The following is a 12,500-nucleotide window of genomic DNA, read 5'->3' on the forward strand; positions in this document are numbered from 1 at the left end:
AGTGCAATCAGTGTGCACAATTCCATGGCACCATAATACACACGTCAGGAGGACATTCTCGGCCTCTCCCGCCATTGTGAATGGTCAGCGAAACAAGAGAAATAAATTGGGAGAGCTCTGGCTGGCTTATCGGTCAACGGTATGTATGATGGCCAGATGTCCACAGAATCATCAAGGATGTATTCTTCTGCTGTGTAAGTGGTTGCTGGATCCCCCTAAATGTGCCTGCTGCTGTGCATCTTCACATAATGCAGCCGATGATTATGATGGAGACAGCTTCTTAATTCCCATTTTTTTTTGTTGTTGTTGGTTAATATCTCTCCCGAAAAAAGAAACCCTTATCATGCGGGCATCTGCTGGCTTCCGTTTTCTATTTTCTTCAGCCGCCGCAAGGGAAGGAAACGAGAAAATCGAAGAGATAAAACACTCTAGCCAGCCTGGCTGTCGGAAACTACTCATGCAAACCCAGAAGGCCGAGGCGCATGCAGTAGCAGCCACAGGAGCATGGGCGAAAGGGAAGCGATCGTTGAACTTTCGTTTCCCTTATCACGTTCTCGACACTGAAATGCGCCTGTGCTTGCTTGCTTGCCTGATGGTCACTACTATGCGATGCCCCTAGCGACGCTGTCGATAGGGCGGCGCACAGTCTCTGACGAGTGAACGCTCGAGCAGGACGCTCTCAAGATGATGTTGTCTGCCACCCCTCCCAAGGGGGGGAGGAGACTGGTTGCACGCCAACGCGACGCCAAGACTGCGCGTGTCTTCCGTGATAAACAGCGGAGAAGCTGGTGAATCCGATAGAAACGACTATGAAGCCCTCTTTCGTATTTTTTTTCCATTCGGAACAGTAGCTCCGTTTCGATTCATGCGATGCAGCCTCCACTACACTTCGTTGTGATGCAAGATGGGTGCAGGATGGGCACTTGACACAATACCAGCAACCATCCGCTAGACAAACTCCTCTGGGGGGCTGGGGTTGGTGTGTACGATCGTGAGTTTGATCGGGAAACATTAATGCACTAGAGATATATCTTACCAGAAGCTCTGTTGTGGAGTGTGGGTCGTACGATGCTTGTCTGCTGATTGATAAGTATATTGGCATGTTATCTTGATTAGTGTGTTCGGAAGGGAAGTCTTCTCTTTCACTCTCTCTCTTTCTTTTTCTCATTTTGTAACTGCATCGCCCTCGGGTGCTATGTTCCCGTGGGTAGGCGTAACTGTTTGCTTCAATTTCATCAGAGAAAACCGATTTTAAAGCTGCTAATTGACAATCGCAGTATGCCAGACATGTGGCATCGAAAATGTCTTCGTATCATCCTAGCCTAGCATAGATTTTAAACCACAAGTTCCACCATTTATCATCTTAATGAGATAATAGGGGAATAGGCGTCGTGGCACAGCAGAGCGTTAATGCTCCGTGGGTAGTTGTTACACCACACGCTGTGGAAGCAAGTGTACGATCCGTGGATCTAGCTGCACCCCACCCAGCGTCTTCCGTTGCTAAGCAACCCCACGCGGACAAAGCATCGTTCCGTTTGGCGCGCGCGTGCGCAAAAAATGGAAAATATTTAAATTACTTACGCACACGAGCGACACGTTGATTGTGCTGCGCTGCCACATGTGCGTTACGCATCGGTGCCAACAAGCGCAAGTGAATTATTAAGCACGGGCAACACCACCGCACCCCGGATTGCTGGTAATTCAATTTACCACCGAACAAAAAACACGCACGCGTCGTCGGTCGCGCCTTTGCTTCATCTTCCGATGGGTCCGAGCGGCGGGCGGTATCATGCGTACGCATCTAATCAACATTGATGTGTTGTGGTCTAGTGCGAAGCTCGCTAATGGGCGCGCTATGCTGCCTGGCATCGTAACCTCGATATGCAAACGAGTGCTGGTGGCTCCGGGCCCCCCGCCCGGGGTGTGTGCCACTGGGTCGCTAGGCTTGGCTGGTCCGAGTAGGCTGATCGTCATTTCCATCGATTTTCATGGTCAATTTGGTTGTTTTCGCGTTCCATAGCATCGCAGCGTTGCTTTTCTTTCGTTTCGTTTTGAGGTGCAGCGCTCTTGTGTGGCCACCTGTCTCAGAGGGCACATTAGAGGCGCGAAATGGATTATTTGCTGCGGTCGACACACGCTACTCTCTAGATAATTCCGGCGCCCCGCTAGCTTCTCACTAGCATGCTGCTTATGCGTTTATAAAAATGTTTAATTTGCATAGCTCGACCTGGACAAGCTCGCAATACTTTACAGGATCCATTAATAATTGTCACTTTCAACGCCGTTGGTGGTATCGATGATATCACATTTAGCATTGCACATTGCACTCGGTGTGTACCAGTGCAGTTACATTCCGATGCGAACACTGGCATTCATTAGGTATGCCGATGGAGAGACCGACCGATGGTGCATGTGCGCACATATGAGTCATTCCTTTCGCACCACATCAACGCGTTGATTGCACTCGCAATGGAAGCTGCAATATTGTGGCTGCTGGACGTTGTAGCGGAAACCGGAAGGCAAGCGAGCGTAAACATGCGATGCGAGAGTGGTAGACGAGAAAAGATGCATTACCGCCGTTGCCACTGCTGCTGTGCTGCAACTTCCTGGAGTTGGATGCGCGGTTGACCATGGTCACAGCAATGACACCATGGAACGTATACTGCCGGAAATCGTTACACTATCATTGTCGGTGGTATTTGCTGTTTTTTTTCGGAAAGAGTATGAGAGATATTCTGCCACTCATGCATATAAAACCGTCTTCATTCTTTAAGTCTACCCCGGCAGCGAATGCTGTCATCGGCGAGAAGCACAGGAAGGAAGCGGAACACCGTGAGTCGGTTTCATAAACCAAGCTAGTGCGGCTGATCGATTCGATGATTAGGCCACCGAAATTGAATTACGGTCAATCAAACGTGACATTTTGATTGATCAAGAAGTCATCAGCATCAGCAGTCATGCGTGATTGGTTCTAGCAATTGACACACTGTATTATGCTTCCCTCCCTCGCGCAATGGCGATTGTTTGTCAATCGATTTATGTTTCTCTCGTGGCCTTCCTAATATTTGTGCTAATGAAAGGCGCGAGCTTACTGACTCACTTCCCGTATCGTATTTCCATCTCAGCATGTGGTTAGTATAGGAGTTTTCTTCCGTTCTATCGCGTAAATCACGGTGGTGCTTTTCTTTTTTCTGTTCTTACTGCTCGCGTTGCTCTCACGCAATCTTGCGCTAGTCAAGAGGGCTGATGGTAATTGCGACAGCGACAACACTTGCGCTTCCTTCTACTTGCTGCTTGGTTGGGTCGTTGTGTTGATTGAAAAATTAGCTTGTTACTGGCTCGGCTTTAAATAAAAATTGCTGAGAGTAGGAATCTTCGTGAAGGCCATGGTCACAAGCAAAGCCGAGGATCCGATTGCTGATTGTTCCTATCGCGGTTAGGTTCTCCGCGAAAGTGCGGACAATCGCGAATCGAAGCAAGGCGTAACATTCAATTTTGATAAAAGCCACAGCGAATATCATCGAACACGATCGTACGGAATCGAAACTGCTACAATTGCACTCGTTTTTTTCCAACAATGACGCAAACAGAGATGCATTCGCCAATGATAAGCGATGCGGCGCTAGAAGGTGTTACAGAAAGAAGGGTTGCTCGCATGAAATGAGGTCATAAAGAGTGAGTGGGATGGATCGCTCGGAGTGTATAGTGGCAGACAGACAAATGTGCGATAAATGATCTGCACGGGAAGTGAAGAGCATACGTTCCATCGGAGCGAGCCGCCTGTTTTCACACGTTACGCCTTCGTGGCTAAAAGAACACCAACATTTCTCGCGTAACGCATGTCACGCACTGGTTTGCTTTGTTTATGTTGTGCTCGCTTTACCGCAGCAACAGCAGCATGTTTTGTTGTTATTGCCAGTGGGAGAAGAGATGAATGAAGACGTTCCGTGAGGAGGCCGTCCATATGGCGACATAGTGCAATAGCGGCAAGAGGCAAGCGATGATAGATGTGTGCCAATAATTGGGCCCGGGACGAGAAATGCCATATCTTGGGATCTTGCTCTCAAGGAAGTATGTGCAAAACATGTCTGGAAGCGCGAAAGAATGCCCCAGCCTGCCGACCAGGAGTGCTCGGATGCTTCTTTGCTACTGATGTGGGTATTGCTTTCACTTTCGGTATGTGGCGTGTTCTTTTCTTTTGTTTCGATTTCGGCCGGAACGGGGCTGATAATTAACATGCCAAATCGCTTGTTGCGCGATGCAATGGGCGTTTAAGATAAGTCATTTGAAGTATGCTACAGTGTGTCTCGGTTGCGAGTGAGACGATTACACGATCTCGAGACAAGAGAGCAAGAAATCTATGGTGGGATTTTGGTGGCCTATTATCAGTTTGCGCGGTGCTGTGCCTGGTGGGAACTTGCATTTCTCTATGCCAGAAATGTTAAAGTGGCTATTAGGAAATGATTAACTTGATTTTTAAATCTTCGCTGAAATTATGCAGTACATTTCGATGTGCATTTTCCGCTTATATGAAAATAATTAACGGATCTGGAGCACATAAGAAAATTTCTGTTAGATAACTATTAAACTTCATCGAAAACTGAGCATGCGATTTCCGATCGTTCGCTTTTAACCTCTCGCGATGCAGCAACGGTTGCTAGATGACCTACAGCATCCTATGCTCATCGTATGCTTCTCCAAACAAGCTCTCGGATGCACCGTAGCGAAGGTGGACGGGGCACCTTTCAAGCCCACTCTTTCTCCCCTTTGTAACCTTTTCGGTCAGCATAATTAACGACGACGCGACCGACGAGACCTCCTGGCTTTGATCTTATTACGTGTGTTCTTCTCCTCCACGTTGCTTCACTTCCTTTTCCATCCATGAATTTTCAAAGCAAAAACTGAACCACGATTCCGTGGCGCACTGGTCACTACCACCAACAAACAACAAGCTTTATCGCCTTTCCCCAGCTTCTTCTCAGCAGACACCACTGCGGACTGAACGGGGCCTCCAAAATAGAACATAATTTATGAAACCAGCACCGTGCGCGCGCGAGGTGCTTTCAAATATGATTCATCACGAACCAGTGCCATCCATCCATCTACCATTTTACCCCGTTTCGTTTTACGGGATTCCTGGAACAGGGCCGTGAACTTTTCCCTCTGTCGTCATCATCACAATCATCATTATTACTTCACCGACGTTCCGCGGGACTCTTCTTCTTTTTATTCTACAAAGAGAGGGGTTCTCTTCTCGTTGGCACCAGTGAGAATGGAAAGAACAAACGTAAAATGGTGGAAAACAGCAGTAGGAAAAAACGGCCACAAAGCAGCACATTTTCCGTTGCTGGAAAAGCACAGGCTTACAATTAGAAGAAAAACAAGGGCCACGGAGTCACCACCGCAATGTAGTGGCTGGTTGGCTGGCACCACCAACAATGAAACATGGCACCAAACTCCAACTCTCCAAAGCCAGCATATAATCGCGTAAAAGATGCGATGACACAGATTCCGGAAGCTTCCCCGGTTGGCCTGGTTGGTGTGTCGAGAGTCATCAGGAGGATGGTGTGCTGACCTGCAGAGGGAATGTTGACATTCATTACTGCTTCTTTTTTTGAAGAGGTGTTTCTGTCCTCGCGCTAACCAAATTAACCCTTCGTGGTGCCACATTGGTTACTTGGATGAAAAATATTGGAAAATCTAGCTATGCTTCCATGACTCCATATTCTAAAGCATCATTTCAAAAGATATAACAGAAGCCTCATTAATTGGCCCATTAGCTAGAGTTCTAGTTGGAAAATTTGAATTATATTCCTCGACAATTCACTGTTTCTCATTACTTCACGGATCCAGTGGCAGCAGTCTCGGTGTAACTAGCTCAAGGGTTTTTTTTTCTGGTTCTCTATCGCAACGCTCCAGGGCTCCGCTGTCTTGCTGCATTAAATTCTGCAAGATTAATGCCACCGAAGAGCGTAGCGGGTGTAAAAGCGTTGCAGCAAAGGGTGGGTGTGGGTGGCAGCTGCAATAGTATGCGCGCGATGTGATCTCTCATCATCGCCGTCGTCGTCGTGGTCCGGATGTATATCCGGAAGTGGAGCACGAGCTCTCGAGTTCACTCGCTCCATCCTCCTGAACTCTATTTCCCCCGAGGGCCGAGGGCGCCGGACAGTTCCTCCAACCCAACCCGAACGTACAGTCTTTCTCTCTTTCTTTTTTCCTCCTCTCGCGATCGGCACACCGGAAGCGGACCACTTAAGTGGACGTAATGAACATCGCAGCAACGCACTGGAAAATGGCTTGTGTCGCGCGGGAGTGGTGTTGTTGTTGGGCAGTTTCCTCAGCTTTGTGCATCCAGGGCAGTTGAGAGGAGACCTTTGGCGCTCAGTTCTTGTTTTGCCACAACAACGTTACTGTCGTGGCGCACTGGTTTGCCACTATTTATGTACCTTTCGTACCCTTAACCGCACCAAGAGGCGTGTGTACTGGTCTGGTAAGAAGCTGGATATTACTTGTGCTTTTTTTTTGCGCTGGAAAATGCCATTCTCACTCCGTTGGTTTGTGGACTTTTTGGCGAGTTCGCTCTTGTTCCCGGTGTGATTGTGTAGCCGTTGAATGCTGTCGCGGGCCACGATCTCGTGGGAAGTTATTTTGGTCTAGTACGGGCGCCCAACTAAAGTGACCATTTAGGTGCGCCGATTTTTCATCCGCTTTTCCTCTGAGAAACAACCACTAATCTGCGTAATTTATCTAGGAAAATTTAACCATCAGGTTTATGACTTTGTTTCGGGACTTTTGTGCGGGATTTTATTCGGTATGAGTTTTGTTAAGACAGCATTTAAATGACTTTATTTTGTAGAGAAACTTGAAATGTTTTCTAATATTGAAGCAAGCCATTTGTATTCCATTTACCTGCCGGTTACACAACCGAACGGTACTATGAATATGGAGTCAGCCAAAGGAATGTGGTCGACATTGAGTGTTTATCATCTGGTTGCCATTCGCGAGCTGGAAACGGCGACGGCATTCACGTCACAGCGTGTAATCACCTTCCGCTTGGATGTATAATCAGCATAAGCCGCTAGCTCGACCACGCGAGCTGTCAACAACCACAAGTTACTCATGCGTTTCTGAGGAATCTCCCCTGGCGCGTACTAGGAACTGCCAGGTGACCTGGCGAGCGCACCACTATCAGCGCGCTCGATGGCGTCGCAGTGTTCGCTGTGGACGGCCACCATTTAATACTTTTTATCGGTTTGAGTCATTAAATGAAGGTATCACATCTGGTAGAGTGAATATCACAAGACAACGAAACCGGGCCGGACGGGTCGGACAAAGGTACCGTGTGATAAGCTATCGCACGATATCGTCAACCCCGTTCGCAACTCTGTTACCATCGTTCTGTGGTGTGTATGTGGACTGTTGTTTCTGATTTCTGCGGTCATACGGTTGACGTGGCCGTAGCTAAAAGTCAAGCAACAAAATGTTGAAGGCACATTCTCTGAGGGAAGTGCAAAAACCGAAGCGCAATGCGTGTTAAAAGTATAAAAACGCGAACACAAGAGCTACATTTATGAATCACTCTTTATGTATGCTGATTGTTGTTTACTTTGTACCAGTTGTGGAGATGGGTGATGGGGCAGCATGGGTTGACTCAGATTTGATTTCTTTTGCAAAGTTGTAGAAGTAACAAGTAAAAATGTGTAGAAGAGATTGTATACCTTCTCCGCATTGCTATGTCTCTTCTACGTTTCTTTTAATGATTTAAATGAAGCTCGCATTGTATTCAACGGGTCCGTGGTGTTTAAATATTTAACTTTGAGTTTATAAGGCTTCATTTTTGGAACATTTCAATGCCAAAAATCCATTTTACGCCAGTGTTTGAGCTTTTCCTAATGCTCCCAACAAAGTCCATTCCCTTGACACTTCCACAGTGACGTCAATGAGCCACAGCGGCCTCAACTATTCGCCTATATGATGGATGAAGTGTCGAAAGACTGGATTCCGTTGCCTAGGACTACAATATAGTGCTCAGTACGCGCGAAGTTACAGCCATCGCTGGGGAACGGAGTGAAGAAGTAGAAGAGCGGACTACTAGATGCAATGCGGTGGGTGTGGTACCGGTTACCGGAGCATGTGAATACCACCATCATCATCAGCACAACATCAGCTCTCCAGTCAGTCCGTGCTTCGCCGAGAAGGAAAATGTGAAAAGCTTTTAAATGTGAAATGCGAAAAATGGGTCGTGCCTAGACATTCCTAGCATCTACTTCTTTTCTGCGTTTCCCTCTGAACACTGGAATATCGCATTAAATTCATTCAACGCTCCAATTCTTTTAAAGCAAAGCCACGCCATATACCTCGTGCGCCGCTCCTTATTCCTTCCCGGGAGTGTCCTTTTCCTGAAACACCGCCAGCCAAGAGGATTATGGCTCCTTCTGGGTGTGTGTCGTGATAAACGGCAGCCAGCATCACGTGGCGCTCTCTGGCTCAGTCTCCCCTGTGCCTTTGTTTACCGGTTTCGTGGCAGTTCGTGGCTTTCCAGCACAAAACAGGTCGATCCTCTCGAACTCAGCGAACAAAAATGGGCCCAGCAACGAGAGAACGATTATTACTTATGCTAAAAGTGTTCTTCTGCTTAGTGCACAGTGATTCGGAGGCAACAATGCACTCCAATGCACACATTCTCCCGGTTCTCCAAGGTGCCCGTAATGACACGTATACGCTGCACTCTGTTCTGTTCGGTGGTGTTGTTGGTTGCTTGGATTGAGAAATTGTTTCTCGAATAGTTTCCGACGCAGTCGCCTGGGACATTTCCTCCCGCAGTGGAAAGCAAACGGGGGAGACAGAGAGGGTGTGAAAAGGGTTATGCAAACGTCGATCTGTCGGCCTCCTCTAGGCCTCTGTGTGGTGGATTGTTTTTGTAACCCACTAATATGCGTCCCCTTTTACGCCCAGCGTGCGCGTGTATTTGTTGCCTGTTTTTTGGGGCTTGGCGGGGTTGAAAGATGGAAACCATAAGGAGCATAGGGTTTTATGCGCGCAACCCCCTTCCAGGTGGAGAGGGGGACAACATCCCCTTGGTAGTAATGGGATTCTGTTGCTTCTGTTGGTGCAAAATGGTTGGCGCTAGCGATCGTTATACTCTAAAGTAAACTAAACCGTTGGGCTGGTAGAATGGTACTACCGAGAATATGGCCATATCGATTCACTTTGGTGTTCGACGCCGCATGTCTTTGTGTTGGTGTCTGAATGGATAGATGGTCATCGTGGGCAAGAAAGGCAGAGTTCGTGGATCCAAATGGGAGCTGAAGAGATGCGGGGACAGGAAGAAAGCCAAACAATATTCTCCCATGATTCATGGAAGCATAAACAGCATCTTCTCACCATCTCTACCACCCCCTTCTATGTCACCGCGTTTGCGGGTGATGTTCCTTCTTCATCCCGCCGTTTGGCGCTTAGATGCGTAACGTGCGGACGGGGAGCGGGGTATCTCTGTGTGTCAGTCAGTTGTCCATTCTGAGAACCATGGGTAAAGAGGTAAAAGGCGATCTCCTTCCGATACCAAGAACCACAGTTCAGCGCGCAGAACCGCATTGTCCGGGGAAAACCCATTTGGCTGGATGAAATCTAATCGCTTTTCGTGGTCACCAGGTAGGGGGAGGTGAGTGATTTCCCGATTGGCTATTTTAAATGTTGAGTCCGGCATTCTAATGCATCGAATTTAAAAAGAAAACAGCAAAAATAAAACGGAAAATCATTCCCCGCAAAACACCGGGACCGGGGAATCGGTTACGGAAATTACCATCAAAGTCAACCTTGCCCGTGACGAACGACGATGACGGGTGGGAATCGATGGTTTCTTTCGATCGATCGTAGCAACCGCGCTCCGTTTGCGCCCTGGGTGCTTCAGTTGGATCCGGAAGTTTAAGCAATAAGCACGATTAGTTTAGTAGTGGCCCGGGGAGAATTGAGAGAGAGAGAGCTATTAATCATATTATATTTGTTCTCATGCTTATGGGATTATTTGTTTCTTTTATGTTTCGACCAAGAGATTTCCACCAAGTTTAAGGATAATTCTATGCCATTAGTGTCATTTTATAAGGTGCTCTCTGTCGGATTTCACAAAAACCGAACAAAAATCCCTTAAATAAGTCGCTCTATATTCAATAAAGATCATTCCGTGGCCCATAAAAAGGGGTTACTCAGCATATACCATCCAGTTGTTGCTGGAGAGACGCTTTTTATTGGATTTAAGCCGTCCACACCTGCTGCTCTGTTGGCGCAGCTCAAACAGCATGTTTTGAGTATCGTCTCTTCTGCTGCTGCTAAATTCAGACCGTGTCCAGTTCGTTCCCACGGTGGTGACCAGGCCAAACGAGAATAGGCTTCATAAACTGCTGCCCAAGGCGCTTCTATTATAAATGGAGCATGAGACTATACGCTGGAATTCATTAACTTTTGCTGCAAATCTTGCTTCCCAAACGAACGAATAGTTCTAGAAGCACACCGTGACACGGGGTGTGTGATTCATTTCACCACCGTCCATCGATCGATGGCGAAATGTTCTACCGCGGGCGGATCACCAATCACAGCCGATGGCGTCGTGGCGCGACCGGGCTTTAATCGCGCGCTGGGTTAAATATAGCATTATCCATCCCGGGCTGGTTGGCTGGCTTGTTTGTTGTGTCCAGATTGTTTATCCACCACCCCCCAAAGAACTCTTCCACTCCCCCCCACCCACCACTACGGCTGAGGCGGACGAGTTCGCGTTTCAATTTCCACGAAAAGCGAAGAGCGTTCCCCGGTGTGCTCTGTCCGCCAGCAAAAGCGATGACTTTCGCTGCTCAACCCACCGGAAACAAATGTGAATCGATTGTCATCTAATTAACGTCCGGCAGCGTCCTTTTCCGCCTCTCCTATCGATCACCACTATCTGCCTCCGGTTCCTCTACCCTTTCAGGTGTGCCGTGCTTTACCGATTTCGTCGTCGTTGGCTCTTATTTTTTTTGTTGTTGGCCCTTCGCACGCACACACACCTTAAACGGGTTCTTCCGGTTCCGGATTTGGCGCGTAAACAAGCTTATAACCGCAACATAATGGGCCACGTCTTGTGCGTTATTGTGCGGTGGTGGTGCTTTCGGGCGGTTTGTGAGTCGGTTCAGCGCTAGTGGCGCTGCCATGGAGACGGCCCCCGACCACACCGTGCTGGTTGATGAGTTGATGTCTGTCCAAAATTCCAATAAGCGGAAGGTGGCCAGAAGTCAGAATATGGGGACGATGGGTTGTAGTAGTGTGTTTACGTTTGTCGCGCGGGTGTCGAAACAATGGGCCATTGTTCTCTTTGGCAACGATTCGTTGAGTAGTAGAGATGACCGGACTGGGCAGTAATTGGACGGATGGGCTTGGAATGATTTACTGGGGTAATTAAAGATTTTTTGAAAGATTTAAACATTAGGCGTCTTAAATTGTTCTTGTGGCAAGAAGCTGGATTTATCGTTTTTTAGTCTTTTAATTTTCAATCTTTCGCCTACTATGATCTTTGAATTTATTATTATGGCGCCTACTATGGACTGAAAAAGGAATTGAAGATGAAAATATGAAGTGATAACGATTTTGAATTAAATTGAAATCAATAACAGGCTCCGGAATAATCTCACGTCAGTTTGGGCTTTTAATCGCTCAATTTGTCTTTGTTTTAATTCGCAACATTCCACTATAGCAGAACTGCACTCTACACTCGGTGTACATCCTCAAATGTTCCACTTTAATATCCTCTGCAGCCCAACATTCCAGCGGGAGCGGCAGCAGAGAGAAAGACAGAGAGCGGGCGGGAGAAAAATGCAGATATTCATTTCAAACTGCATCCGAAGATGTTCCGTAACGGAACACGGAGAGCAGCAGCCAGGCCGCGCTAGGTCTTTCTCTTTCCGAGATAGCCCTCTATTTAGCCGAGCAAAAGGATACGCGTCTGGAACGGACGGTGACTGCGCATAGTAGGTTCCAATGACCTAAAAAGCCATTGCCCGCCCGCCGATGTTTGCAAATACACGGTGGCTGCTGCCTGCCTACTATTGCCGGAGGCGGTGGCATCTTGGACATTTAGCCGTGCCGTAAAGTGTCCTGCAAGGATTCTCTGTGTTTTCCTGTTGCCTGTGCCTAGGCGACTTTGATGCTCTCGAGAAATTTGTATGCTCGCCCATGTCTCTCTTTGCTCTCGCACGTTTCTCTTGGTTTCTCTCGTTGGCACTTTGGGGAATCTGTCAAACGGTACCCGAACGCCAGGATGCTGTGCATGGAGCAGAGACTTTTGTTTGTCGCAGGTGTGGCTCCAATATTTGTTATTGGACTAGATTTAGCAACGTCTAGGGAATTGATAGCCTGTCAGCTGTTGGATTGCATTCAAATTGAAGCAGATAAATGAAGCACACAGCATTCTTTTGCCTGCGTTTTGACAACTGACATGACCATGCTGACACGCGATACGAGACCGCTCCAGGAAA

At 47.7% G+C, this 12,500-nt stretch overlaps 1 protein-coding gene across 7 annotated transcripts in view; it reads left to right on the plus strand.

Moving 5' to 3' along the window:
* The window catches only part of LOC126578744 (protein enabled), a 25,413-nt gene that overhangs the window by 7,217 nt on the left and 5,696 nt on the right, over nt 1-12,500 (plus strand). The window lies entirely within an intron of this gene.

This window comes from Anopheles aquasalis, chromosome 3 (genome assembly GCF_943734665.1).
Source record: "Anopheles aquasalis chromosome 3, idAnoAquaMG_Q_19, whole genome shotgun sequence".
Classification (NCBI taxonomy): Eukaryota; Metazoa; Arthropoda; class Insecta; order Diptera; family Culicidae; genus Anopheles; species Anopheles aquasalis.